The 27147-nt window shown below is 45.7% G+C and overlaps 1 long non-coding RNA gene across 1 annotated transcript in view; it reads right to left on the bottom strand.

The window, feature by feature from the left end:
* Window positions 1-26514, bottom strand: part of LOC310831969 — a 37064-nt gene extending 10550 nt beyond the window's left edge. The window contains exon 1 of the long non-coding RNA XR_014558072.1: window positions 26418-26514. This is a non-coding gene — a long non-coding RNA (uncharacterized lncRNA). The remainder of the gene's footprint in view (window positions 1-26417) is intronic.
* Window positions 26515-27147: the final 633 nt, after the last annotated feature.

Below are 27147 nucleotides of genomic sequence, written 5' to 3'. Positions count from 1 at the left end.
TTGTCTACATTATTTGGTTGGAGAGCTGCACTGTGCTGGCACACTTCTTTTTTTTAAAGCATTTGTAAACTTTTAAATAATTTGAGTTTGATAATATCTAAGCAGTGTACAATATTATACACACGCAAACACACACAGAGACACAAAAATCACTGAAACAAAAATGTAACATAGGGCAGAAATATGAAACAAAAGTACAGTGGTACCTCAGGTTACATACGCTTCAGGTTACATACGCTTCAGGTTAAAGACTCCGCTAACCCAGAAATAGTGCTTCAGGTTAAGAACTTTGCTTCAGGATGAGAACAGAAATCGTGCTCTGGCGGCGCGGCGGCAGCGGGAGGCCCCATTAGCTAAAGTGGTGTTTCAGGTTAAGAACAGTTTCAGGTTAAGTACGGACCTCCGGAACGAATTAAGTACTTAACCTGAGGTACCACTGTACATAAAAGAGCCTGCTGGATCAGACCAATGGTCTGACTGGTTCAGCATCCTGTTCTCACAGTGCCCAAACAGATGCCTGTGGGGAGCCAGCAAGCATTTGTAATTAAAAACAGAAATTCAAAGGCTTGAAACACGTAAAACGGAGTCCAATGTTGTGAGTCAGGGAAAGCCTGGCCAAACAGATAAGGTCCCAACTGAATTACACATTTAAAGCAGCATCATACCACTTTAAATAGTCATGGCTTCCCTCAAAGAATCCTGGAAACAATAGTTTGCTAAGGATACTGAGAGATTATTTTGGAGAGCTCTATTCACTTCACAAACCCAGAATTCCCAGAGTCCAACCACTCTGATATTGTCTCGTTTTCTCTTCACAACAACCCTGTTAGGTAGTGTAAATCAAGAGACTGGTCCAGGGTCACTCAACGAATTTCATAGCTCAGCAGCGATATTCACTCTATTTTTCCTGGACTCACATGCTTTCTTCATGGCCTCAGACAAAGTTCAGTTATTTATCAGGCGAGAACAGGCACGGGGTGAGCAGGAATGGCTGGAGAGGGCTGCTACATCTTACCTGAGGTAGCCATTTCACTCTGCCTAATGGCAGAGCTGGCTCAAAATTAACTGTATTTACGCAAATCTAATGAACCATCGAATCTAATGCACACCTCAATTTTCAAAATCTTGAAACAAAAAATAAAGTATTTGCTAGCACCATCAAATCTAATGTGCACCATGATTTTCGTGACTTAATTTGGCCAAAAAAGGTGCACATTACATTTGAGTAAATACGGTGTGCCATGCTGCCTAATCCCGAGACACTGTGTTGCAGCCAAATCACAGTGCCTGATGGTATGTTTTGATCCCGTCTGGATCAGGGGTGGGTTCTGAAGTCTGAGCACACAGAGGTCCATGTAGCTCATAAAACCAGCATCCCACAACCTCCCCCATTTTGGGGGGGACTACAATTCCCATCAGGCCTAGTCAGCCATGCTGGGAGGCTGTACTAGACTATGCCCCGCCCTCAGGCTGAAATGTTCCTGCATTGCTTTCACAACTTGGCCCTTTGAACAATTTGTCTCAGGCCTCATGGCACTGCTTGACCTAATAACATGCCCCTTTAACATGTTTTTATAATGGTTTGTTGAGGAAGATGCTTTTCTTCCTCACGGTTTATCACTCCACCTGCTTTAATAGATTGTAATGATCTTCACGGAGACTTGCAATAGAATGAAATCCATGACGCCGCAGAACAGTGAAGTGTAAAGGGAGAAGACAAGGAGGGGAGGGAGAGAGGAAGGGGGGAACCTTTCAAATTATTGTTCTGGTGCCAAAGGTGCCCAATCACCTTACACCTGTGGATTAGTTCGTTGCCATGGAAATGCACCGTCGCTTTACAGGGCCACGATGCGGTGGTACCCAGATTACTGACTCTGAGAGACACAAAGGGGACGGAGGAATTGTGGGTTATTATTAGAACTGCAGCTGGAGATTATGTTGTAAACCTGGGATTGCATGGAGTAGCAAATGGGTGGCGGGGGGGGGAGAGAGAAATGAATATAGCTGTAGCCTTGAAACACAGCAGAGGTGGGGAGGCAGAGATGGAGGGGAAGGAGGGGTGCTCTCCAGTGATTACTGCAGGAATTGTCCCCATTATAATCCCCCCCCCCACCCAGCCTGAATAGGTATTTTCCTGTCAACCAGAGTGAAAGGGTGGGAGATAGCCCGCTGAGTCTGCATGCCGGTACAAAAACCTAAGTCTGGAGCCTTTGTTTTTCTCCCTGAGGATGTGAGCAATATAGTAATACATTAGCAAACTGTCCATTGCCTGCCTCTGTGTGTGTGTGTGTGTGTGTGTGTGTGTGTGTGTGTGTGTGTAGGGAGGTTAAAATCCAGAGAAGAGGACACACAAACACTCATCAGGCACCACCCCGTGGGGTCTCTGTCTACAGAGGATGGAACACCCGGGGTCAGGGATGGAGCACAGGATGTAAGACAACAGCGCTTTCATATTCCAAGTAGGAATGAAAAGCAGCCACTATCACTGGATTCCTCTCTCTTCTCCTAGCCCAAATGCTGAGCAGCTCACAGGCTCCTAGTGCACCCATCTGCTGCTACTAATGGGCTCGCTTGCTGGGTGGGTGAACAATATAAGAAAGGTCTCATTCAGCCAGGGGGTCCTGAAACCCAGAGCTATCAAGCTCAACAATGGGGGTTTACAAAATGCTGTCAGTGTACTTAGTCCTTGGCCCACAGAAGTATCCAAGCGCATCATGTTGCTGTGTAAATTAGTGGCTTCCATTCATATGACTTAGATCTGTAATGATCTAAATCAACAGTCTCCAACCTGGTGCCCAGGCACACCACCATGCCCATCAGTACTTCCTATGGTGCCCGCAAATGGTCTCAGCAAATATTCCGTTAAAAACCGCCCACTGTTTGCTCTTTCTGCTCGCTTCCTGTTTGCACAGGTTCAGGATCTTCTGCATTGAAGATGCCCTTGTAAACATGCTCATGTTTCATTGGAATTTTATGTGGCCTCCCGATCTCAAAACAGGAGAGGTGCAAAGAGCTTCTCTCTGTGAGCAAGTGGGGGGGGGGGGGAAGTGACTGATATAGGTTCATTTATCCCAATGATGAGTGGGGTCATGCCCACACAATTTTGTGGTCCTTTCTCTTTTCCTCCTCTTTTTTAGACGTGGCAGCCATTTTGTGCTGCTGCTGCTGTTGTTACTAAACACACTCCACAGCAACCTCCCCCCCCCCCGCCTCTAACTTGCATTTTCTCTATAATTCCAAATGTTCGCTAGAGACAAATGATGGCTGCCTCCTGTCCTAAAGGGCCTTGGACCAGGATAGCACAAAAATCACTTCTTCCTGAATAATTCTGCCACCTCCTTAAAACAACCATCTGAGACCCTCCTCTAGTACCATTCCCACATTCTGAGATTAAGTGGGTGAGAAAATAAAATGGAGGAAAGAAGACTGCTGCACAATACTGAGGGACTTGTAATTTTGTTTTACTAGCATATCTTTCTAGGGTTACTTTTGGTTCACCACATTTCTCTAATGAAACTAGGGACGTCTATTATTATTATTATTATTATTATCATTATCATTATTATTATTTTGTGTGCATCTGACTGGGTTGCCCCAACCACTCTGGGTGGCTTCCAATACATATAAAAACATCATTAAACATTAAACATTAAAAACCTTCCCTATACAGGGCTGCCTTCAGATGTCTTCTAAAGGTTGCATAGTTACTTATCTCCTTGGCTCGGGGGTCACATAATTCCATACACTCCAACATTTCTCCGATGAAAATAGGGACATCCTAAGGAAAAGTGGGACATTCCGGGATCTGATCAGAAACAAGGACAGCTTCTGTAAATCCAGAACTGTCCCTAGAAAATAGGGACACTTGGAGGGTCTGTCTGTATGATAGGGATGCAGAATAAATTCAATTTGGTTGACTTTTTAATGCAAACCTACCTAATTCACACTTCTTGAATCAAAAACATAGCTAGCCTTTGAAATCTTCACTTCTGCATATTTTGCGCTGCAGTCCTCCATCCGAACAATGTGCAGAAAAATGCATATCTTTGGGGAAATTGTGCATCAAACTGATGTGGAAATGTGGCGAGTTGTGACTGGAAAACTAAGGAACTGAAATTGACAGAAACATTCATCCCTAGTTAGAAATTGTGCTGTGAAGAGTTAACAATCTCTTGGCATTAAATAAGTGATGGGTTGGAGTGCAGCCAACGTTTTGTGCTATATTGAATGGTGTTATGGCTAATGGATAAAACAATAGAATGGAACTGCTTTTGTTATCTGGTCAAGTCAAGCCTCATGTATCTTGATGCTGCCAGTTGCTGTCTGTCTGTCTGTCTGTCTATCTGTCAGTCAGTCTATCTCTCTATTATGTATCTATCTATCATCTGTCCCCAACTTTCTATCACACTACAGTGATACCTCTGGTTGCAAACGGGATCCATTCTGGAGGCCCGTTCGCAACATGAAAAGAGTGCAACCCGCAGTGGCACGTCTATGCACATGCGGGTTGCGATTCGCCACTTCTGCGCATGTGTGTGACATCATTTTGCGCTTCTGCGCATGTGCGAGTGGTGAAACCCAGAAGTAACCCTTTCTGGTACTTCCGGATCACTGCGGGACGTAACCTGAAAGAACATAACATGAAGCGGACGTAACATGAGGTATGGCTGTATAGTGTGACTACAGTAATGCCATAAGAAAATGAGAAGAGCCCTACTGTGTTTCACACAGATGCCAGTGGGAAGCACAGAAACAGGACCTGAGTGCAGCAGCTCTCTACTGTATAGGACTGTATAGGATAAAGGGTGGAGCCAGGGGTGGACCTTGGTAATGTGGCGCCTTGCGTGAGGCCAAAATTTGACACACACCCTTGTGCTGCCTTCCCAAAGCCGCCTAAGCAAGGTGTCAGGCTTTGGAAAGGAGGCAAAGACCCTGGCAAGGTCCTAGAGCCCTCCTATCTCCTTTCCAAAGCTGGATAAGCATTAACTAGGCTTTGGGAAAGAAGAGGGAAGACTCTAGGACCCTGTCAGAGCTGTCATACCTCCTTTCTGATGAAAGGGCCTACTGGGCTTTAGGAAGGAGGTGGGAAGGTGCCCTCACGGCTCGGCACCATGTGCAGGGGAACCATCACACTCTTGTGGGGCTATGCAAAAAAATGCATTCATGCTCCTCAGTGGCTTGAGACAGTGGAAGCTATTGAATCACTGGCCTCAACAGATGAGGATCCTGTGGTCAGGAGGTAGACCAAGCATAGGCAAACTCATCCCTCCAGATGTTTTGGGACTACAACTCCCATCATCCCTAGCTAACAGGACCAGTGGCCAGGAATGATGGGAACTGTAGACCCAAAACATCTGGAGGGACGAGTTTGCCTATGGCTGAGGTAGACCATGTCTCAGTTCAGAGCACAGAGAGATGCCCTGCACCCCTCCTCCAATCCCTTCCTCTGCACATACTTTGCCCATCAAAACAACAAGCCTCTTGCTACCATAATAATTCATACTAATCTGAAAGGAGGCCCTTTGGGCACTGTCAGTATATCCCCTCTGATGTCATGGACTGGTTGGACATGAAGAAATGGTGGGAGGGACCAGCTAGGGAACCACCAAGGCAAGAAGGTTCAGAGCCTGGGGGAGCAGTGGTGGCAGGATGATGAGTGGTCATAGGGAGAAGAGGGAGAAGAATGGGAAGGGGAGGTGTCAGAAGCTGAAGGGCTAACAGGTATCAGTACGTTGGAAGAGTCTGGGGCAGAGAGAAATTCAGAAGCAGAGGCAGAAGGTGAAGCAGGCAAGTGGAAGGAGGGAGGTCAAGAGGCAGAGATGAGTCAAGCTAGTGAAGAGTCATGGGTGCCCCCCCCCCCAGTGTGACAAGTTCCCTCCGCATCCCAAATCCCAGAACCAGGAGAGGGATGAAATAGGTGGAGCAAAGATAGGCTGCACACAGGCACAGTCTCCAAGTGTTTGGAAGACGCCCTGGAGCGGTAGAGACACAGATGGCTGTAGAGAGGCAGGTACCTTTAGTCTTGGCAACTGATTTTATGGAGTAGGACCTACAGAACATGAGCTGCTGTGTTCATTAGGCTGAGTCTGTGAAGGTCATTTTTTTCTAATTGTTATCTCCAGCTTTGAACTATGTGATTTACTGAGCAGCTTACTCTGCGGCACCTCAACAGTACTTTCCTCCTTTCAACAATATTTGTGTGATTGTTGCACACAATCAATTCAGTGTTTATCCATTCAGGAGCTGTTGCCCTTGCCATTGTGGGTCCTTAGGGACATCAGATAGCCAAACTGATGCCACACAGCTCATTACAGAATTCACAATAAACTAGGATTACCCACATGACTACCGTCTAGAAACACTGCCCTCCCTCTCAACTGGCTTTATGTAATTATGTTATCACATAACCAAGTCTAATTCACCTTGTTGCATCATGACATCATTCTGTTCCACTTGGGATCCCCAGTTGGATAGGCCTGCCCATGTGATTATGCCTAAGAACACTTGCTATGTAGATGGGGGTGGGAATGTGGTGCAGGGAAGGACTTTGGTTTCTCAAATTTCAGTGGCACCCTGCGTGAAGCCAAAATTCAACACAACCCCACCTCTCGTCTTATTTTCTGTGTGTGCACTGTGTCATAGTTGCAACACTTTGCAGCACGCCCCTCAAATCAGCACCCAGTGCTAGGGAACCGATCACACTGCCTTTAAATCCTTTTTTGATGGCAGTGAAACAGCAGATTAGGGGAAAGATGGCAAAGGCATCGTTGGGGGAAAGCAGTTTAGCTGTTTCCCCATCCCTTCAACTTTGAATGGAAAACGGAACCTGGCGAGCATGCAGAACAACCCTCGTAATGATACTAATTTTGCATTTTAAAATCAACTGTGTCCAATCCACTCCGCTTTCAGAGATTTGAGGACAAATGCAATTCAGAGCTTGGGGCTCGTACATTCATTTCTTCATGTATCCATGCGAAAACACAGTGCATTGCTCCTGGGGCGAACATCTGCTCACATCCAGTGCCACAGGCAACTTTCATCTGTCTCCTTCCAAGTACTTGCAAATGAGGGCTTATCACAGCCCTAGTGGCATCCGTCCCAATGTGTGGCATATCGAAAAACACTTGCATCCTCACCATCGTCCAAGCCCTTCACCTTGGCAATGTTTGGAAGTGCCCTGGGAGTGTGGCCACAGAGTCTCTTCTCTCCCCTCTCCTTTCACCTCCCCCCCCCCCCAATCTGCAGTGCTTGCCTTGCCTTTGACGTCAGCTTTGAAATTGCTCGCTGTGATGTGCCGTGGCTTTGCTGTGTTCCCTTTCTAGTCATAATATTGGTTCAGCCGTAACCTCGGCACTTTGAGGTATAATTGTCCCTGACAAGAGGGTGAATCAATGGTGGAGGGTTGATAAGCATTACATACAGATGACAGAAGTCAGGACATATCGGATTACTGCTGTGAATATAATAAAAGAGAGGCGAAACATGTTGGCGGCTCAAAGACAAGCCATTTCATAACTCTCTAGTGGGGCTATTATCTTCCATTTACTGCCACTGATAACCAGGTTGCCAATGGTCTCCATAGGATCCAGTTACAATCCATTTAACATGTTGCTTGCCAGGCACAGCCAGGATGGGGAGGTGATATTGACAATGATTTTTAGCTTCTTTGATTAGTTTTAGGAGGGGAGTTAGATCTGCCTTGACCCAGCTTTTCGATGAGATAAGACACCAAGCAGGTAATGCTTTGAACTTTTTTTGTGGGTTGGTGTGTGTTTGTGGGTATTAGCCTCTTAGGAGAACATAAAAAGAGCCCTGCTAGATCAGGCCAAAGGCCCAACTAGTCCAGCACCCTGACATCACAGTGGGTAACCAGTTGCCTATGGGAAGCCTGCAAGAAGGATGTCCGTGGAACAGTCTTCTCCTCCCCACTAGAGATTCCCAGGCACTGGTAAGGTAAAAAGCAAAAGGACTCCTGGACAGTTAAGTCCAGTCAAAGGCGACTATGGGGTTTGGCGCTCATCTCGCTTTCAGACCAAGGGAGCCGGCATTTGTCCACAGACAGCTTTCCGAGTCATGTGGGCAGCATGACTAAACTGCTTCTGGCACAATGGAACATCATGACGGAAACCAGAGTGTGCATGGAAACACTGTTTACCTTCCCACTGCAGCGGTACCTATGTATCTACTTGCACTGGTGTGCTTTCGAGCTGCTAGGTTGGCAGGAGCTAGGACAGAGCAACGGGAGCTCACCTCATCGCAGGGATTCAAACTGCCGTCCTTCTGATTGGCAAGCCCAAGAGGCTCAGTGGTTTAAACCACAGCGCCACCTGCGTCCCAGCAACTGGTACACAAAGGCAACCCTCAACTAGCTGGGCTGATTTAGCGTGTGGCAGCTTACAAGGTACTAAATCTGTGGTGTATTTACAATGCAGTCAAACCAACAATGCATGTTTGCTAGATAGACACATGATAAGCAATGAAGTTCAGAGTTCTGTCAGTTTCCTGAGAGACACTCCCACTGTGACCTGTCAGTGGGACGGCATATCCATACATATAATTTCATCACCTGGCCAGGGCACTTCCTCTTTGGACCTTGACCTTTCACCTCATTCCAGCAATGTGAGAACATCTGCATATCAGACACCATTTTAAACTGGGCTAAAGTAGGTCTTTGCAACTGGATGGTCATTTTAAGCCTGTCTGAACAAAGCTGCTGTATCTGTTGCTCTTCAACAAGTATGCTGAGTGAGTAAGTGCTATTTTTAATTTTTCCAAGACTGTTTGCGTGATTAATTTTTTATGTTGGAGAGACAGAGGAAATGCCAGAAAAAAATTAGTCTGCCTTAAAGCAGCCTGGGTTACTTAAACCAAAAGGCTAAAACCAGCCTATCAAAGCTTCCCTTTTAAATGGCGAAGGGATGCACTCTGCTGAACTCACAAACATGAGGAAGGAAGGATAATACCTAGTATATCCTCTCCTAGCATCTAGCAAGAAAGAGTGTTCCCCAAACACTTCTCCCCCTTTCCAAATTATCCTCACAACTCTGTGAAGTAGCTTAGGCTGAGAGACAGTGAATGGCCCCAAGTCACCCAGTGGGATTCATGGCTGAGCAGGGATTTGAACCCAAGTCTCCCAGGTCCTGATCCAGCACTCTAATCATTACTCCACACTGGCTGTATATCCTAAAGACACTGCAGTCTCCACTGACCTTCATTCCAGGAAAACCAAACCTTAGAAAAAGCACAGGGAGTCTCTTGCCGCTCAGAGATTTGGGTGCAAGCAGCCATTGGGAAGGGCCATTGCTCAGTGGTAGAGCATCTGCTTTCCATGCAGAAGGTCCTAGGTTCAATCCCTGGCATCACCAGGTAGGGCAGAGAGAGACCCCTGCCTGATACGCTGCAGAACCACTGCCAGTCACTGTAGACAATACTGGACCAATGGTCCGACTGAGGTATAGGGCAGCTTCCTATGTTCCTAATGCATAGTATTCAGCACCATCAGTGTGCATTGCCACAAGGTGCTGGGTTTAGTCTGAGAGACAGAGGGAAGGATGTTTATTGCTTTACACGAATCAGCTCTTTTGAGCCATTGTTGAAATGCTGAGCTTCTGAAAAGATGCGAGGTGCACACTCTTATGTACTGAAGTTCTCACCCTGGGCCAGCAGGGGAATACTGTAGATAGTTATGCAAATAAGGGATTGAAAGTGACATTCAGTGATTGGATAGTTTTAGAAAATTGTTACAGTTACATTGTACTGGAGCTCTATATAAGCAGGCTGACTGAACCCTTCAGTTCAGTCCTGGCCTGTGAATAAACAAGAGCTGTTTGAAGAAGTGCTGCGTCGTCTGATATGTTCACCCACAACTTAACACACACACATTCATTCACAACATTCTTAAGTGTGGAAAACATGCATTCAGTTTCCTTCATGCAATTATGCTGACAGAAAGCAACGTTTTAAATACTACACCAGAAGAATCTTTATTTGCATTAGCCACTAGCCATAGCAATAAAATGTACTAAAGATAGAGGTAAAAACTTAACTATGCAAAATACATTCTGGAGGTTTACATCAATAATCAAATAACCGATCTTATTCTAATTGCCCCTGCTAATTTTTTTTCCAGTTTTTGCTGTCACTTGATTATATTGATCTGCTAGAAGAAAGAACACAGTAGCAAATGGTTGAGCGACCTGGTAGAGGGGCAATAACCTCAATCCTCAAATCTTTATAAAGAGCACAATCTAGCAGTACATGAGCTACTGATTCAATACTGCCATCTCCACATGGACATAACCAGTTTTCCAGTGGAATATTTTGAAATTGACCCTCAAGTACAGCTGAAGGCAGCATATTTAATCTTGTGTAAGTGAAAGCGCATCTTTATTTTGGAATTATTAAATTTTTTAAATAGGGTGGCAACATATCAAAATGACTAGGTGGAAAATAATCACACCGTACAGAAAGTCACAATATAAAATAGTGGTATGTAAGTAGGGATTTCTCCACCCCTTTGTGAGACCGAAGTACCTGAAATTCCACTCCAGGGTTCACTGGAGTCTCTTAGGAGCTGATACTTTACCATGGTGTCAATCATCTTTCATACTGATAGGTTTCAAGTTTATATGTGGCGTATGTGAACAGCATGAGATCTTGTTTTCAAGTGTTTGGCTTCAAATAGATTTAAAGCATTAGGTCTGAAAGTATGCATGCTTTGTTTTGTGAGAGAGAGTACAGTGGTACCTAAGGTTAAGTACTTAATTTGTTCCGGAGGTCCGTTCTTAACCTGAAACTGTTCTTAACCTGAAGCACCACTTTAGCTAATGGGGCCTCCTGCTGCTGCCACGCCGCTGAAGCCCGATTTCTGTTCTCATCCTGAAGCAAAGTTCTTAACCTGAAGCACTATTTCTGGGTTAGCGGAGTGTGTAACCTGAAGCGTATGTAACCTGAAGCATATGTAACCTGAGGTACCACTGTACCTCCTTAGAATTATTCACCTCTGGTACACAGCCAGAGAAATCCGGGAAAAAATATTTCATGTTCTCCAGCATTGCACAGAGAAATCTGGAAAGATCAGCTTCATCATGAGGAAAATTTCCTGTTCTCTGTGGGAAATGAAACTTTATACTCTACTAAAATTCTTCTGTGTAAGAAGCATGCTATCAAGGCAGGGAAGCTCGCCGCCTCCCCAGCTTCCGACAGATGAGGTGTTTTAGATCCAAGACAAAAGCCCTCGCCATCTTTCCTGGGCTTGGGGATCAGAACCAGGCTCACACATGGGGCAGCGATCTGGAAATGCTTGGCCACAGAAATGTGCTTGGGTGCAAGCCAGCCTCAGCCCTAGGCAAATTCCCACCATGTGCAAAGATTCCTAGCCAAAACTGCAATCTGTGCGAAGTGAGGAAGTATGAAGTGATGAGCCATTCCTGGGTCAGAGAGAACACGGACAAGGGAACATGCAATAACACCCTCCCCAGCTAATTCATTCCTTTATATATTTTTTTCCACTTGAGGAGAGTTTTGTTCACTTTCTGTTGGTTTCCTGACTGTAGCAATTTACAGACTTTCTGCCAAGAAGCCCTGGTGATCAGTGAAAGCTTATCAGGAGTTCTTCATGAGATAATTAGGAACAACAGACAGACATTTCTCATGGAATGCACACATACACATGTGTGTATGCAGATGTATTCTAGGGCAAATTTACACAGGACAATGGTTATGCCCCAGAGACCTGTCAGGTACCTTGAGTGGGTGGTCTGAATAATACTGGGCTCAAAATCAACCAGGAATTACAACTTCAGAAATCCAATGCATTGTGCTTACCAAGTGCAGATTTACCGCCCCCATACACACCCACCCACCCAAAAAAAAAACCAATTGACAACAACAATAGCAGCCAAGGCAAAACAAAAAAAACCTACATTGCTGGCTGGAGAGTACTGATTTGTTTCTCTCTCTTTTTGCCAATTATTTTGATAAAAAATCCAAATTATTACAAATTGTTGCCAAATTAATACAATTTAATACAATTTTCCAAAACCAGTTTCCTACTACTCTCCTTACAAGATAAATTTGTTTCTTCCTTCTGTGTGTCCCAACTGTTGGGCACAACAACAAAATGACATTTCTCTTCCAAATAAGGCTACTGAGATGAAGAAATCAAGCCCGGAATGGGATTTTGCATGAAAGGACCGTGAGCTCAGTTCATAGCTGGTACTGGAAACAAATCTCCTGGCTCTGAATGTATGCATGAGCTACCCTGCTCTTTAATTCCAAGTGGTCCCTGGTGTAGGTTCATTCCAAATGTGTTCTAGATATTGGAAGATCTTTTGGTTGGTCATGATGAAAAACAAAGTACTGTAGATCTAACAAGTCTGAAATCAGCCAGCTCCTGTTAAGAACATAAGAAGACCCCTGCTGGATCAGGCCCAAGAGGGAGGTCCATCTAGTCTAGCACTCTATTCCCACAGTGGCCAACCAGATGCCTGAGGGAAACCAGCAAGCAGGACTGAAGCCTTTCATAGGACAGAGGCCCCTCCCCTCCCCAGATGCTGCTTCTAGGGGTGGAGTTAAGGCCTCACTAATTTCCTCAGTCACATAATACCAGCGTACTGGAAGAAGCAAAGATCACTAGTGTTGAAGCAATGATTCTTCAACATCAACTTCGTTGGACTGGTCATGTGCAGATGCCTGATTATCGTCTTCCAAAGCAACTACTCTTTCTCCAACTTAAGAATGGAAAGTGTAATGCCGGTGGACAACAAAAGAGGTTCAAAGATGCTCTCAAGGCAAACCTAAAAAAAATATGTAGTATAACTGGGAAACACTGGCCTGCAAGCACTCTAATTGAAGAACAGCCTTTCCCAAAGGTGTCATGGGCTTTGAAGATGCTCGAACTCAGGAGAAAAGGGAGAAACGTGCTAGATAGATAGATAGTTTATTACGGCCATAGGCCCATATTCAATACATCATACAGCAAAGCAGGTATAAGTCAGAGAGCTCGGCGTCCTCCAGTTCCGTTAATTATTGCTTATCTCACAGCTCAACATTCTTCTGCTCTCCAGCTTCCAGTTGAAAAAACAATTGGTAGTTAATAAAATACTTGGTTTAAAACAAGTTAAAATCAATTAAAACTCGATTAAAATCCGTGGAGCTCTGAAGCTGACTGCCTGGCCTGACGCCATCTTCGATCACAGTCGGAGAAACGTGCTAAGAGGAAGGCACGTCTAGCAAATCCTTACCATGATCAATTCCCACCCGGAAGCCTATGTTCTCACTGTGGAAAGACATGTGGATCCAGAACTGGCCTTCACAGTCACTTACAGACTCATTGTTAAAACCATGTTTATGGAAGACAATCTTACTCAGCTAGTGGTGATTGCCAAAGAAGATTCATTCATTCATTCATTCATTCATTCATTCATTCATTCATTCATAAGATTTCTTCCTTACCCTTCACCACAGGGTCCCAGGGTGGGCTACAGTAGTATAGTATGCAATGAAAAATCTGGATAAAAATTTTCAGCTGCAAAGCAAGTACAACCATTCTATATGGAACAGAAGATTATAAATTCAATAAAACAAATTTGTCAAAGGCCAGGAGCTATGATGCAATAGTCTCTTAACAATCTCTTCTGCTTGGTAAGTACTAATACAAGAGCCCTCCTCATAGAAATGTGAACTTCAGAACACATCCCAGGATACTCTCCAATGTGTGTGGCTTCCCTCCATGGTACACTTGCATTGCAGTAGAGCTGATAGGCCAGACACTGGTCTCCCTGCTCAGTTGGCCACTTGAGTGGGTGGGTGGTGCCACACACCTGTCCATCACCTAACATCACCCTAGCATCAGGTGGCCCTTCTTTTTTCCTTTGTAGTGCAGCTTGAGCACAGCTGATCCCAGAGAGCATCCTGTCTCTGTCGATAAGCTGATTGAAAGTGACAGCAAGTCTCCCTTGCTAAAGAGTGTTAAGGCTCATGATTGCTCATTGGCAGCTGTGCCTCTACCTGCCCGACATCTGAAGTCACTTATTATGTCAGGTGTAGGGTAGGAGGTGGGATCTGGTTTGGGGAAAATGGTTCACAGGCCAAATTGGGACCCATGGCTGGCCTGATTAAGCCCAAAGGCCAGATGTTCCCCACATACTGTATAACACACTGCAGTAATCAAACCAATAGGATACTGGAGCACAGATGATCTTCTGTGCCACAGACATCCCAAGAGCCTCAAGTGATAGCAATGGAACCAGAAGTACCCTCAAGCTGCACATCTGCTTCTTCCAAGGGAGTGTAACCCCATCAAGAGCAGGAAACCTCCCACCCATCTGGTCTGGGGAACCAGCCACTCACAGTGGCTCAGTCTTATCTGGACTGAGCTTCAGTTTGTTGGCTCTCATCGTCTATTACTGAGGCAAGTCCAGCACATCCATTGCCACACCTGCAGATGTAAAGGAGGAGAGCTGTGTGTCCTCAGCATATTGCCGATAACATACTCCAAAACTCTGGATGAACCCACTCAGTAGTTTCATGTAGATGTTGAACAGCATAGGGGATACAACACAAAGGAACCCCACACTGAAGGCTCCAGGGGGGTGAAGAGCACACCCCAAGCATCAACCTCTGGAAACGACCATCCAATGCAATGCCACCCACCTGCAACTCAGACAGTCGCTCCAGAAGGGTACTATGGTCGATGGTATCAAAAGTTATTGAGCGGTCGAGGAGAATTAACAGGGGTGTATTTTCCCTGTCTCTCTCCCAACAGAGGTCAAGCAAGGCAGTTTCTGTGCCAAAACCTGGACCTAAATGCCACCAATACCCTGACCATTGTGTCCTCCACAACCATGGGCAGGAAAAGGATGGAGATGGATGGAGATGGATGCCAATTACCTTGAACACTAGTACCCTTCCCTGAATTCAGAGTATTCCCCCTTGGCTTCATTTCCAAAGGGGAAGGGGTTCCATAAACTGTTCCCTGCTCCGCCTCCATTCTATGCTGACCAACCAGGCACACTGTATGAATGCTAGGGAAGCCCTTCCCCAGTCATGTCCTCACAACTACCACCCAGATACCCGTGGGAAACCTACTAGCAGGACCTGAGCACAGGAGTGTTCTGCCCTCCTGCAGTTTCCAGCAATGGGTGGCTATTCATCATCATCATCATCATCATCATAATAATAATAATAATAATAATAATTTATTATTTATACCCCGCCCATCTGGCTGGGCCTCCCCAGCCACTCTGGGCGGCTTCCATAAAAACCAAAAGTACAGTAAAATATCACACGTTAAAAACTTCCCTGAACAGGGCTGCCTTAAGATGTCTTCTGAATGTCAGGTAGTTGTTTATCGCTTTGACATCTGCTGGAAGGGCGTTCCACAGGGTGGGCACCACTACCGAGAAGGCCCTCTGCCTGGTCCCTGTAGCTTTGCTTCTCGCAATGAGGGAACCGCCAGAAGGCCCTCGGCGCTGGATCTCAGCGTCCGGGCAAAATGGTGGGGGTGGAGAGGCTCCTTCAGGTATACTGGACCGAGGCCGTTTAGGGCTTTAAAGGTCAGCACCAACACTTTGAATTGTGCTCGGAAACATACTGGGAGCCAATGTAGGTCTTTCAAGACCGGTGTTATATAGTCTCGGCGGCCGCTCCCAGTCACCAGTCTAGCTGCCGCATTCTGGATTAGTTGTAGTTTCCGAGTCACCTTCAAAGGTAGCCCCACCTAGAGTGCATTGCAGTAGTCCAAGCGGGAGATAACCAGAGCATGCACCACACTGGCAAGACAGTTCGCAGGCAGATAGGGTCTCAGCCCACGTACCAGATGGAGCTGGTAAACAGCTGCCCTGGACACAGATTTGACCTGTGCCTCCATGGACAGCTGTGAGTCCAAAATGACTCCCAGGCTGTGCACCTGGTCCTTCAGGGGCACAGTTACCCCATTCAGGACCAGGGAATCCTCCACATCTACCCGCCTCCTGTCCCCCAGAAACAGTACTTCTGTCTTGTCAGGATTCAACCTCAATCTGTTAGCCACCATCCATCCTCCAACCGCCTCCAGACACTCACACAGGACCTTCACTGCCCTCACTGGTTCTGATTTAAAAGAGAGGTAGAGCTGGGTATCATCCACATACTGATGAACACCCAGCCCAAACCTCCTGATGATCTCTCCCAGCGGCTGCATGTAAATGTTGAAAAGCATGGGGGAGAGGACAGAACCCTGGGCACCCCACAAGTGATAGCCCAGGAGGAAGGAGCGGAACCACTGTAGGACAGTGCCCCCAGCTCCCAGCCCCTCAAGACGGTCCAGAAGGATGTTATGGTCGATGGTATCAAACACCACTGAGAGATCCAGCAGAACTAGGAAACAGCTCTCACCTTTGTCCCTAGCCCGCCGGAGATCATCAACCAGTGCGACCAAGGCAGTTTCAGTCCCATGATGAGGCCTGAATCCCTACTGGAAGGGATCCAAATGGTCCGCTTCTTCCAGGCGTGCCTGGAGTTGTTCGGCAACCGCTCGCTCTATCACCTTGCCCAAGAATGGAAGATTTGAGACTGGGCGATAGTTGGCCATTGTGGCTGCATCTAATGATGGTTTTTTAAGAAGCGGTTTAATAACCGCCTCTTTCAGCGGGTCTGGGAAGGCTCCCTCACGGAGGGAAGCATTCACCACCCCACAAAGCCCATCGCCCAGTCCTTCCCGGCTAGCTTTTATAAGCCAGGATGGGCAAGGATCCAGGAGACAGGTGGTTGGTTTCACTCGTCCAAGCAGCCTGTCCACATCCTCGGAGGTAACAGATTGGAATTGATCCCACTCAACTTGACTAGACAGAACTCTAACACTCTCCCGCCCCGGCCCTGCTCCCACGGTGGAGTCTACTTCTTCCCGAATCTGAGCGATTTTATCTGCAAAAAACTTTGCAAAATCATTGCAGGAGAACATGTGGCCCGTACTGGGCCCCGATGTTGCAGGTGGTTCCGCTAAATTGTGAACCACCTGAAAAAGTCTCCTGTTGCTGTTTTCTGCAGATGCAATAGAGGCGGTGAAGAAATTTTTCTTCGCTGCCGCTATCGCCACTTGGTAGGCTCGACGTTGAGCTCTAACCTCTGTCCGGTCAGATTAGGAATGAGTTATCTGCCACCGGCGCTCTAGCCTTCTCAACGATTGTTTCATTGCCCTCAGATCCGTGGAAAACCACGGGGCTCTCCGGGCTCCATGCAATCGGAGAGGGCGCTTCGGAGCCAAACAGTCAATAGCCCTGGTTAACTCCACATTCCAGCGGGCCACCAGGGAATCAGCTGAAAGGCCATCAGCATGGGATAAAGCATCCCCTACCACTCTCTGGAAACCATTTGGATCCATTAAGTGGCGGAGGCGGACCATCCGAATTGGTCCCACCAATCATTACTGCCTCTCAACAGTGAAGACAGAACATAGGATAGTGGCCATTGATAGCCTTATCTCCCACCCCCGGTGAATTTTATCCAAATCTCTTCTAAAGTCATCCAAGTTGGTGGCCATCACTGCCTCCTGTGGGAGTAAATGCCATAGTTTAAGTTAGTTAAACTAAGTTTGCTTACCATAGTTTAATTAAGTTGAACTTAGTTTTCAATAGTTAATGCCCTGTTGGCTTTTAGATATCAAGAAGGTTCTACAACTGCAGCCTCACCTCTCTCCCATCTTCCACTAGGCATCAGGAGCTGACCTCCATAGAACCAACTTCCCTGGCATTGGAGGTGTCTTCTAGAGACCCAGGTCATGCCACCTTCTGCCAGTGCTGGGCTTGTTGCCTTGGCAGCCATGGCAGTGGTACCACTCTTCAGTGATCATGGCCATCCTTCCTGGGATTTTGTAAAAATATTATTTATTCAGTTTACGAGTCACCTAATTAAAGCAAATATATATTCTCCAGGCAGCACACACAGTAAAACAGTCAAAATTAAAACAAGCCACACAAAAACTCAATAAAACCGTAAATCAATGCAACCAACCCAGCAGCTGATAAAAGCCAGCCGTAAATCCAGGCACAAATCAAAAGTCCAGTAACCAATCCAGCAAATTGTATCCATGCCTGATTGCTGAGATCTTGGGAGGGAGTCTCAGTTCATGGATCCCTTGTGGTCTCTTCCAACTCTATGATTCTATGATTCTATGATCCCCATGGCTCAGCTTCACAGCTTATCTCCACTGGGAGCTGTGCGTTCCATACTGTGGGTCTGACTCCTGAGTTTTCGGGAGAAGAGCAGGTTACAGAATGTACTAAATTGCTTAAAATCAAAGCTCGTTTTTAGTAGGTTTTTCATTTAATTTGGTTTTTTCTTTTATCCTACTCTTCAGCCAAAAAGTGGGGGAAAGGCTCTTGGAATAGCTTACAAATCACAATCTGAAAAGACAAAACACAAAAGGAAAATGGATTGGGAGGGAGAAGGAAATAAGTAAACACACTGTATTAGATACCAACTGCACAGAATTCTCCTGGGCTGGCAAGAGTTAAAATGAGGAAAACACAGGCTGCTTCACTCAGAAAGCCATTTTCTTAATTATTTTAGTTTAACACTCAAGTCAGGGTGTGCAGAGGTGGGAATTCATGTGTAATCTAAAACCCCCTGACATGGGGACAGCATCAGGCTGAGAAAACATTAGTGGTACGATTTCCATTACATTAAAAATTATTCCTATTAGGCCAGCCCTGTGGGCATTACATTCTGTCCGCTCCCTTCCACTGTTACATCCGTTGATGTCATTATCATGCTTTAGGAGTATAACGTTACCGTTTTATCACAGAAACCTTAAACACTTACATCCAAAGCACCGAATCGAGTTATTACCCGAGATGACCAAATCTCAGTCTATTATCATTTGATTTTTTTCCATTTAAAGAACAGTGACAAACACCGGCGACTCCATTTTATTTAACATGAGAGGGAGACAGATGTAGCTTAGAGATGCATGAAGCTTGCAAAGGTGCAAGGCAGTATCAAGTTTTAAATCAGAGCATACCCATGGAAATCAATGGACAAAACTAACTTGAGCCCATGGATTTCAATGGGTCTGCTCTGAGCACAATTTGGTTAGATGCAATGTTGTGATTTCTGTTAAGGGTCTAGATGTGTCAGAATTCACTTAAAGCAGCAATAAGACATGTGCATTCACACACATTTTTCTGGGCACATCAACAATTGGGGTTGAGATATTCCCTGTCCCCCCCCCCCAAAAAAAGGATGTATTGCTTTTTAAAAAATGTTATCAAGTGCTTCCTTGACTGCTGGAGAATGCCAGTCCTCCTGGAAAGGCCATGGCTCAGTGGAAGAGCATCTGGTTTGCATGCATAAGATCCCAGATTCATGTCTGGCATCTCCTTTTAGGGCTAGGAATGCCCCCTGCCTGAAACCCTGGAGAACTTCTGGGTTCTCCACTGTAGATCAGGGATAGAAAGGGGAAACTGTTGCCCTCCAAAATTGGATTCCAACTCCCATCAGCCTCAGCCTGCATGATCAATGGTCAGGGATGATGGGAGTTGAAGGCTAAACACATCTGGAGGGTCACAAATCTCCCATCCCTGGTGCAGAAGATACGGAGCTAGATGGACCAATGGTTTGACTTGGTGTGGGGTGAGTAAGAAGCAAAATGATAGAGGTTTATAAAATTATGCATGGCATGGAGAAAATGTCTAGAGAAAAATTCTTCTCCTTCAGCCTGTGAAGTTGAATATTGGAAGATTTGGGACAGGTAAACAAAAACACCACACAATTCAACTATGGAACTCACTCCCATGGCAGGGAGTGCTGGCCACCAACTTGGATGGCTTCAAAAGAAGACAGGACAATGCATGGAGGAGGAGGCTATCAGTGGTCACCAGCCATGATGGATATGCTCTGTCTTCACAGCTGGAGGCAGCAATGCTTCTGAATACCAGTTGCTGGAAACGAAGTTTGTTCTGGGTATAAGCTTCCGTGTGCATAGTATCTGAAGAAGTGTGCATGCACACCGAAGCTTATACCCAGAACACATTTAGTTGGTCTCTAAGGTGTTACTGGACAATTTTTTATTTTTTTTATTTATTTTTTATTTCATTTATGAATATTTATTCTATATTTGAGACCTTAAAATTCTTATAACAACCCCCTGTTTGAGGCTATAATTTTATTTAAAATTGTTGTCCCACCCAACAACCTGATGTCCACTCTTCCCTGATGTTATAAAGACTCTCCTCCCTGCAAGAGAGGGGAGTGGTTGTGGGCGGGAGCCCGAGCTCCGCCCCTAGCAGGGGGCGTTAGCCCCCTGCCCCCACTTCACCTGGCTGGCGCCCACGCCCCTTGGCAGGCATCCAACCAGGTGCTTGAGAGGAGCGTGTTTAGCCGCCTTTTGCTGCGGCGCCAGCCTCTCCCTGGCCTCATTCTTCGTCGTCTCGCCACGAGTCATAATGTGTTGTGCTGTGTCGAAGAGCTAGGTGTGGCCATCGCCTATGCCTTCAATTTTTGGGTATTCCGTTAAAGGAATCTGGCGGTCGTGTATTCTGTCCGATGCCTGCTTGGCGGGAGGCCATGGCACGACCCTCGGTGACATCAGGGGAGAGCCTATAGTTGGATTAGCATCAACAGGCTCCACCTACTGGTGAATAAACCCACTTGTTTGAGAAATCCAATGCCTAAGCCAATACCTTTTCACTGCTGTAATCAATAAAGTTGTGGCCTTTCCTTGCCCATTAACCTTATATCACGTGTCCTTGTGTATTCTTTTCACATTGTGGGGTTCGGGTCCTCGAACCACAACTGGATGTGTTTATGTAACCCTGAAGAGACTTGCATGTCAGGCCTCTTAAGGCTGTTTGCAAGTGTAGCAGTGCTCATAGCTGGATATAGGATACTGTATCATATAAAATAATCTTGTTTTGTTCTGTTGTTAGATTATTTGCGACATTCTAACACTTTGTGAGAAGCCTTCTCTCCCTTTTTCCTTTAAAAATGAGGGTTTATGCTTTACACTTAGCAGGAAGGTCCATTTAAAATGAAATATGTAGTTGTTTTGCTTCTGCTTTTTTGTGTTCTTGGGTGTCAAAGATAGCCTCCTGGCCCTGCTCCTCCAGTATGCCATAGCAACATTCCCCAGTATGAATCTCTGCTTGGGCTTTCGTTGACCATAAGCAATATCCCACATGGCTAGGTTGCCCATCTTTAGGGATTTACTATGGCTTTGGTCTTGCACTCAAGGGGTGAGTTGCTCTTCTTAGAGGTTCACCTATCCTGTTTGAAGGGAAAGATGGTCAGGATGCAGGCCTGTTATAGCTTCTGGGGTTGAGGAGGCATGTGAGCCTCACCTGTCCTGAGTCTACTCCAGCTGAGGAATCACACAACTCCTCCCCAAGCTAGTGAGCCCCACCTGGACTATGGGTCCTTGCCTTCCTTTGCTCCAAACGGACAGCTGTTAGTTCTGGAATCCTGGGGTCCTGCTGATTGTGGAAAAGTGGTGCTAGAACTGGTGCCTGAAAGAGCTTGCAAGATCTCTCCCAAATCTCAAGAGATATTTTGCTCTCCTAGAAATCTCTCAACAAACCTGAACAAAAGTGTGCAGGAATCTTTAAAGACTTTCGACTGCGTCAGACCAACATGGCTACCTACCTGAATCTATTCATAAATGCACACATATATAAATATATAAACCATATGTCTGAAATAGTACAGGAGAGCAATCCTGAAGCCATTCTGACTCTCCCAATGACCTCAAATATTCCTCTGCAGTAAGGGAGGCAAATGGGGAAATCCTTCCCATGGTCTTTTCACTTACAAATGCTGTCTTAAGGGCATAGTTGTGTATGAATATACAACTGGCCAGGGTGCAGGCCTCCTATGATGTATGTATGATGATTTTGGGGTAGTCTTTGTCTAAGGGGGCTGGACAATGTCAAAGTCTTTAAAGGTTCCTGCACACTTTTGTTCAGGGTCTCTCCCTCCTTGGAAGGATGGGAGGGAACTCCGTTGCAACAGAAAAATAAATATCTGCCTTGCTTTCCGCTGTATCCTGTCTCCATCCACTCTTCTCTGACCGATCATGGACTTAGGGAACTCTGAGTTCCACTGGGGAGTTGGGCAGCAAAAGCCAAACTATTTTTTTACATCACTACCACTACAGCAAACTTGAAATGTTTCTATCCTACTGCAATTCCAACACCTCTCCTTTTAAAAAAAATTTTAAAATGCTATGATCAAGTCCTTATTTCATTGCAACAAAATGGACTCCTCTTCTAGAATTCCTCATTGTGTTGGGTTCACTGGAGTCCACACACCATCTCAGAAAGGTGGCAAATGAACCAATCATGTTCTGGCACGTGCACAGAGTCTCCCTAGCAACAAAGATGACAGCTTTGTAACAGCAGCAGCTGCTTAATCGGGGAGTGGGGGGGGGATACATGCTCTCATCTGAAGAATAATGCATGATGGAGCCCTATTCATTACCTGTTTGCAAAGAGTAATACACAAATGTGCAATGAAGTCAGACACCTTACAGGCATAAGTTAAGAAGTTTTTGGAAGTGGGAGGGGGGGGGCTTTTAATAGTAATGCCTCATCTCTAAATTGCCACAGTCCCATCTCTCGCAGTTTGAGGTTGGGAAGAAATGGTTCCTTTCTGCATGTAGAATGGCAGGAAAAAAACCACCCCAATCCCTACGTGTTGGATAACAGTGTTTCTGCCAGGAACTTGTTCAATGAAAAAAGTGGCACATTTTGAATTTTACAGTGTGAGGTAGCCCTATTCATAGGAAACAAAGGGGAGCCCTGCAGGCTCAGACCAAAGCCCATTTAGTCCCATATTCTCTTCTCAAAGTGGCCAAGCAGATGCTTCTGGAAAGCCTGCAAGTGGGACATGAGTGGAGCAAGAGTTCTCCCCACTTGTGACTCCCAGCCACCAACATTCCAAGGAAATCCTGTGTCCTAAGTCCATGGGGGTTGTTGTAGTCTATAAGAACATAAGAAGAGTTTGCTGGATGAGGTCAAAGACTCACCTAGACCAGCATTCCGTTCCAGGGGCAGATCTATACAGTGGTACCTCGGGTTACATACGCTTCAGGTTACACACTCCACTAAGCCAGAAATAGTGCTTCAGGTTAAGAACTTTGCTTCAGGATAAGAACAGAAATCGGGCTCCGGCAGCGCGGCGGCAGCAGGATGCCCCATTAGCTAAAGTGATGCCTCAGGTTAAGAACAGTTTCAGGTTAATTACGGACCTCCGGAACGAATTAAGTACTAACTAATGAAGCTTAAGCGTCAGGACCCCTAATCTCAGAGGTGCCCCAGGAGCAACTACCTCTCCTTTAAATCACAACCAGTGAAGGCGGTGAAGGTCTTGTGTGAGTGCCTGGAGGTGGTTGGAGGATGGATGCCGGCTAACAGATTGAGGTTGAATCCTGACAAGACAGAAGTACTGTTTTTGGAGTACAGGGGGCGGGCGGGTGTGGGGGATTCCCTGGTCCTGAATTGGGTAAAAGTGCCCCTGAAGGACCAGGTGGCAGCCTGGGAATCATTTTGGACTCATAGCTGTCCATGGAGGCACAGGTTAATTCTGTGTCCAGGGCAGCTGTCTACCAGCTCCACCTGGTACACAGGCTAAGACCCTACCTGCCCGTGGACTGTCTCGCCAGTGTGGTGCATGCTCTAGTTATCTCCTGCTTGGACTACTGCAACACCCTCTGCATGGGGCTACCTTTGAAGGTGACCCAGAAACTGCAATTCTCCAGAATACGGCAGCTAGACTGGTGACTGGGAGTGGCCGCCGGGACCACATAACACCGGGTTTTGAGAGATCTGCATTGGCTCCCAGTACATTTCTGAGCACAATTCAAAGTGTTGGTGCTGACCTTTAAAGCCCTAAATGGCCTCGGTCCTGTATACCTGAAGGAGCGTCTCCACCCCCATCGTTCAGCCCGGACACTGAGGTCCTGCGCCACGGGCCTTCTGGCAGTTCCCTCATTGCGAGAAGTGAGGTTACAGGGAACCAGACAGAGGGCCTTCTCGGTAGAGGCGCCCACCCTGTAGAACACCCTCCCTTCAGATGTGAAGGAATAAGCAGCTATCCTATCTTTAAAAGACATCTGAAGGCAGCCCTGTTCAGGGAAGTTTTTAATATTTAACACTGTATTGTTTTTAACATTTGATTAGGAGCCGCCCAGAGTGGCTGGGGAAACTCAGCCAGATGGGCGGGGTATAAATAATAAATTATTATTATTATTATTTAGGCCACGTTGCTTTACAAAAATGGGTCAAATTTAGTTTTTACTAAAGTGCAAGCATAAGCAATCATCTCTAATATAATGCTTTTGTGCCTGCTGTTTTCAGGAATGTGTTCAATTTTACACGCACTTCCCCCACACTTCCACCACGATGCATGACGTTGTGTGCATTTATCACTTTCGGTTCCTCATAGTTTCCCACCCTTAAGTTCAATTCTCCAAATTGTCAGTTTGCTTTTTTTTAAAAAAAAAGTCCTCATAAAAATTTATCAGCATTTCAGTGCAAATTTCTCCACATATACACATTTCCATATGCAATTTTGCCTAATATATCCAGTCCCCTCCCCCAATACTAGTCTATGTCATTTTTGCTAATATATTCATTTTTATGCACACTGTTCCCTAATACATGCATTTTTTTCTCCTAAAGGTTGGTCGGAGAAGAGCAGCACAAAATTTCAGTAAGAGTGGATCTGGAAGGACAGCTGTGCTTTGGTTCCCCAGAAAGTTTGACATTGCTCACATTTGGTGCTTAAAATCCAGTTTCTCCTTCATCCGGACTTGGAACTGTCCATCGACAGCACTTGGAGAGCAGACTGAAAGGCCCACAGGTCAGTTGGTCACAGCCTTCCTTAGCATGGCGAGGAGTCTTGCATTTCTATCCTGATGATCACAATTATTTCTAATTGTGCATCTATGCATATAAATTAGCATCTCATTTGTCCTTTGTTTTTGCCAGGCCAAAATGGCACCCTCTGATCCCTTCCCTTGTGCCTTTCCCTTGGAAAAGAAATTAAGGAAGTGCTAAGTGTGGCTGCTTAGCAAAAGAAGAAGAGGAGAAGAAGAGTTTGGATTTGATATCCCGCTTTATCACTACCCTAAGGAGTCTCAAAGCGGCTAACAATCTCCTTTCCCTTCCTCCCCCACAACAAACACTCTGTGAGGTGAGTGGGGCTGAGAGACTTCAAAGAAGTGTGACTGGCCCAAGGTCACCCAGAAGCTGCATGTGGAGGAGCGGGGAATCGAACCCGGTTCCCCAGATTACGAGACTACCGCTCTTAACCACTACACCACGCTGGCTCCCTCAAAAGGGGGGAAGGGTGTCACATCCATGGCAGCTTCCTCAGGTTTACATAAATCACTGTTCACCTGCCCACGAGAAATATAGCAAATGAGGCTGGATGGAAATAGATTCTGCAGTGACATTAGTTAATCTGAAATAATCCACTTTATTAAATGATAGTAATGTAGTAATGGCCATCACTGTATAAGCAATAAAGCTAAATTACATGGTAACTTGCATTAGCTCCTTGACATTTTATCCTGATTAATGTACAATTAATGTGTCACCTAATACTATACATGTGTTTGTCGATGGACAGATGGGTTAAATTTCACTGCACACATGCATTCCCACCCATTCATCACTCACACTATTTCTCCTCATCTAAAAAGGAGATTTCATTTTCTTCTAGCAGCAATGGGGGGACGGCACGGTAGCCCCTTCTCATAACAATTAGGCAGGTTTGCTTGTATCATTTCGCTGCCTTTCTCCGACTTGTGTGCAATGTGATATAGTGGTTAGACTGCTGGGCTAAAACCTTGGAAGACCTGGGTTCAAATGCACATTCAGCCATGAAGTTCAATGGGGGGGGGGGCATTGGACCAACCACTGCCTCTCATCTTAGCCTACTTTGCAGGGTTGTTGGGAAGATAAAATGACAAGGGGGGAAGAACCATGTGAATCACCTTGAGTTCATTGGAGAAAACGGTGGATCAGCAATGCAACAAACAAACAAGCAAACAAATTCATCCTACCAGCTACTAGGAACAGAGAGAAGCATTTATTGTCATGCCAATCTGCCAGATTAGTACTTCCCAAGCCAATAACTTTAAAGCCCTTAAAAAACGAAAAAGGTATTCCAGTTTTTAATCTGTGCTTTGTTGATACATTTTAATACGTACACTGATTAAGAGGTCTATACGTTTCCTCCTAAATAATATAAATATATATAATATACTGACCGAAAAGTGCATATGCTCTGATTTAGGCAATTCTTAAGCTCTAAAATTTAAACACATTAGGTAGGGAAAAGTATATTTTATAATTATTATTTTTAAATGTTGTAAGCCGCCTTGAATCCCAACTCATAATAATAGTGATAATATGCATCATAATAGGGAAATGGCTTGCCTCATCAAGTTCTCTGATATCAGGCTGGCATCCCAGAGGCTGAGTTCAGAAGGTGCTTCTTCCATTCCTAGGCACACAGCTTAGTCATTTCCCATGTGTGCGTCTAGGACGGAGGGTGGGGGGTTTATTTCTTCAAAAGAAATTCATTGTGTAATGCCTCATGGTCTATTTTCAGCATTGGCTGAAAGATTTGGATCAGCAGGTGAAGCTAGCGGGCACTAGCTATGTGCATGGAAAACTACATTTGATCTTCATTTTGGCTTGGAAAACCTAAGGGAGGAGCTGTAGGTCAGTGGTAGACCAGCTGCTTGGCATGCAGACGGCCCTGTGTTTGATCCTCAACATCTCCAGCCAAGGCTGGGAAACATCTGCAGCCTGAAACCATGGAGAGCTGCTGCCAGTCAGTGTTGGTAATACTGAGACAGAATCATAGGATTGTAGAGTTGGAAGGGACCAAAAGGATTGTCCTGTGCAACCCCCTGCAATGTGGGATGCATGGCCCAATGATCTGCATTGTATAGAGCAGCTTCCTAGGGTCCCATGTCCCTGTGTTAACACAGCTGGATGATACTTCCTCCATTACACAGAATGCAGTCCAAGCAGAGCTGCACATTGGTCCATACAACTGAAAATGCTGAGCTACAATTCAGCTAGGAGCCCTGTCAGATGCTCTACAAGGACATTGGGAGCGCCACCTTGCCTGCCACCTTGTCGCCCACCCTGGACAGCA

The sequence above is a fragment of the Podarcis gaigeae genome, assembly GCF_964106915.1.
Source record: "Podarcis gaigeae genome assembly, chromosome: 14".
Lineage (NCBI taxonomy): Eukaryota > Metazoa > Chordata > Lepidosauria > Squamata > Lacertidae > Podarcis > Podarcis gaigeae.
The sequence above is the reverse complement of the archived record's forward strand: the minus strand, read 5'-3'. Positions and strand labels throughout refer to the sequence as shown.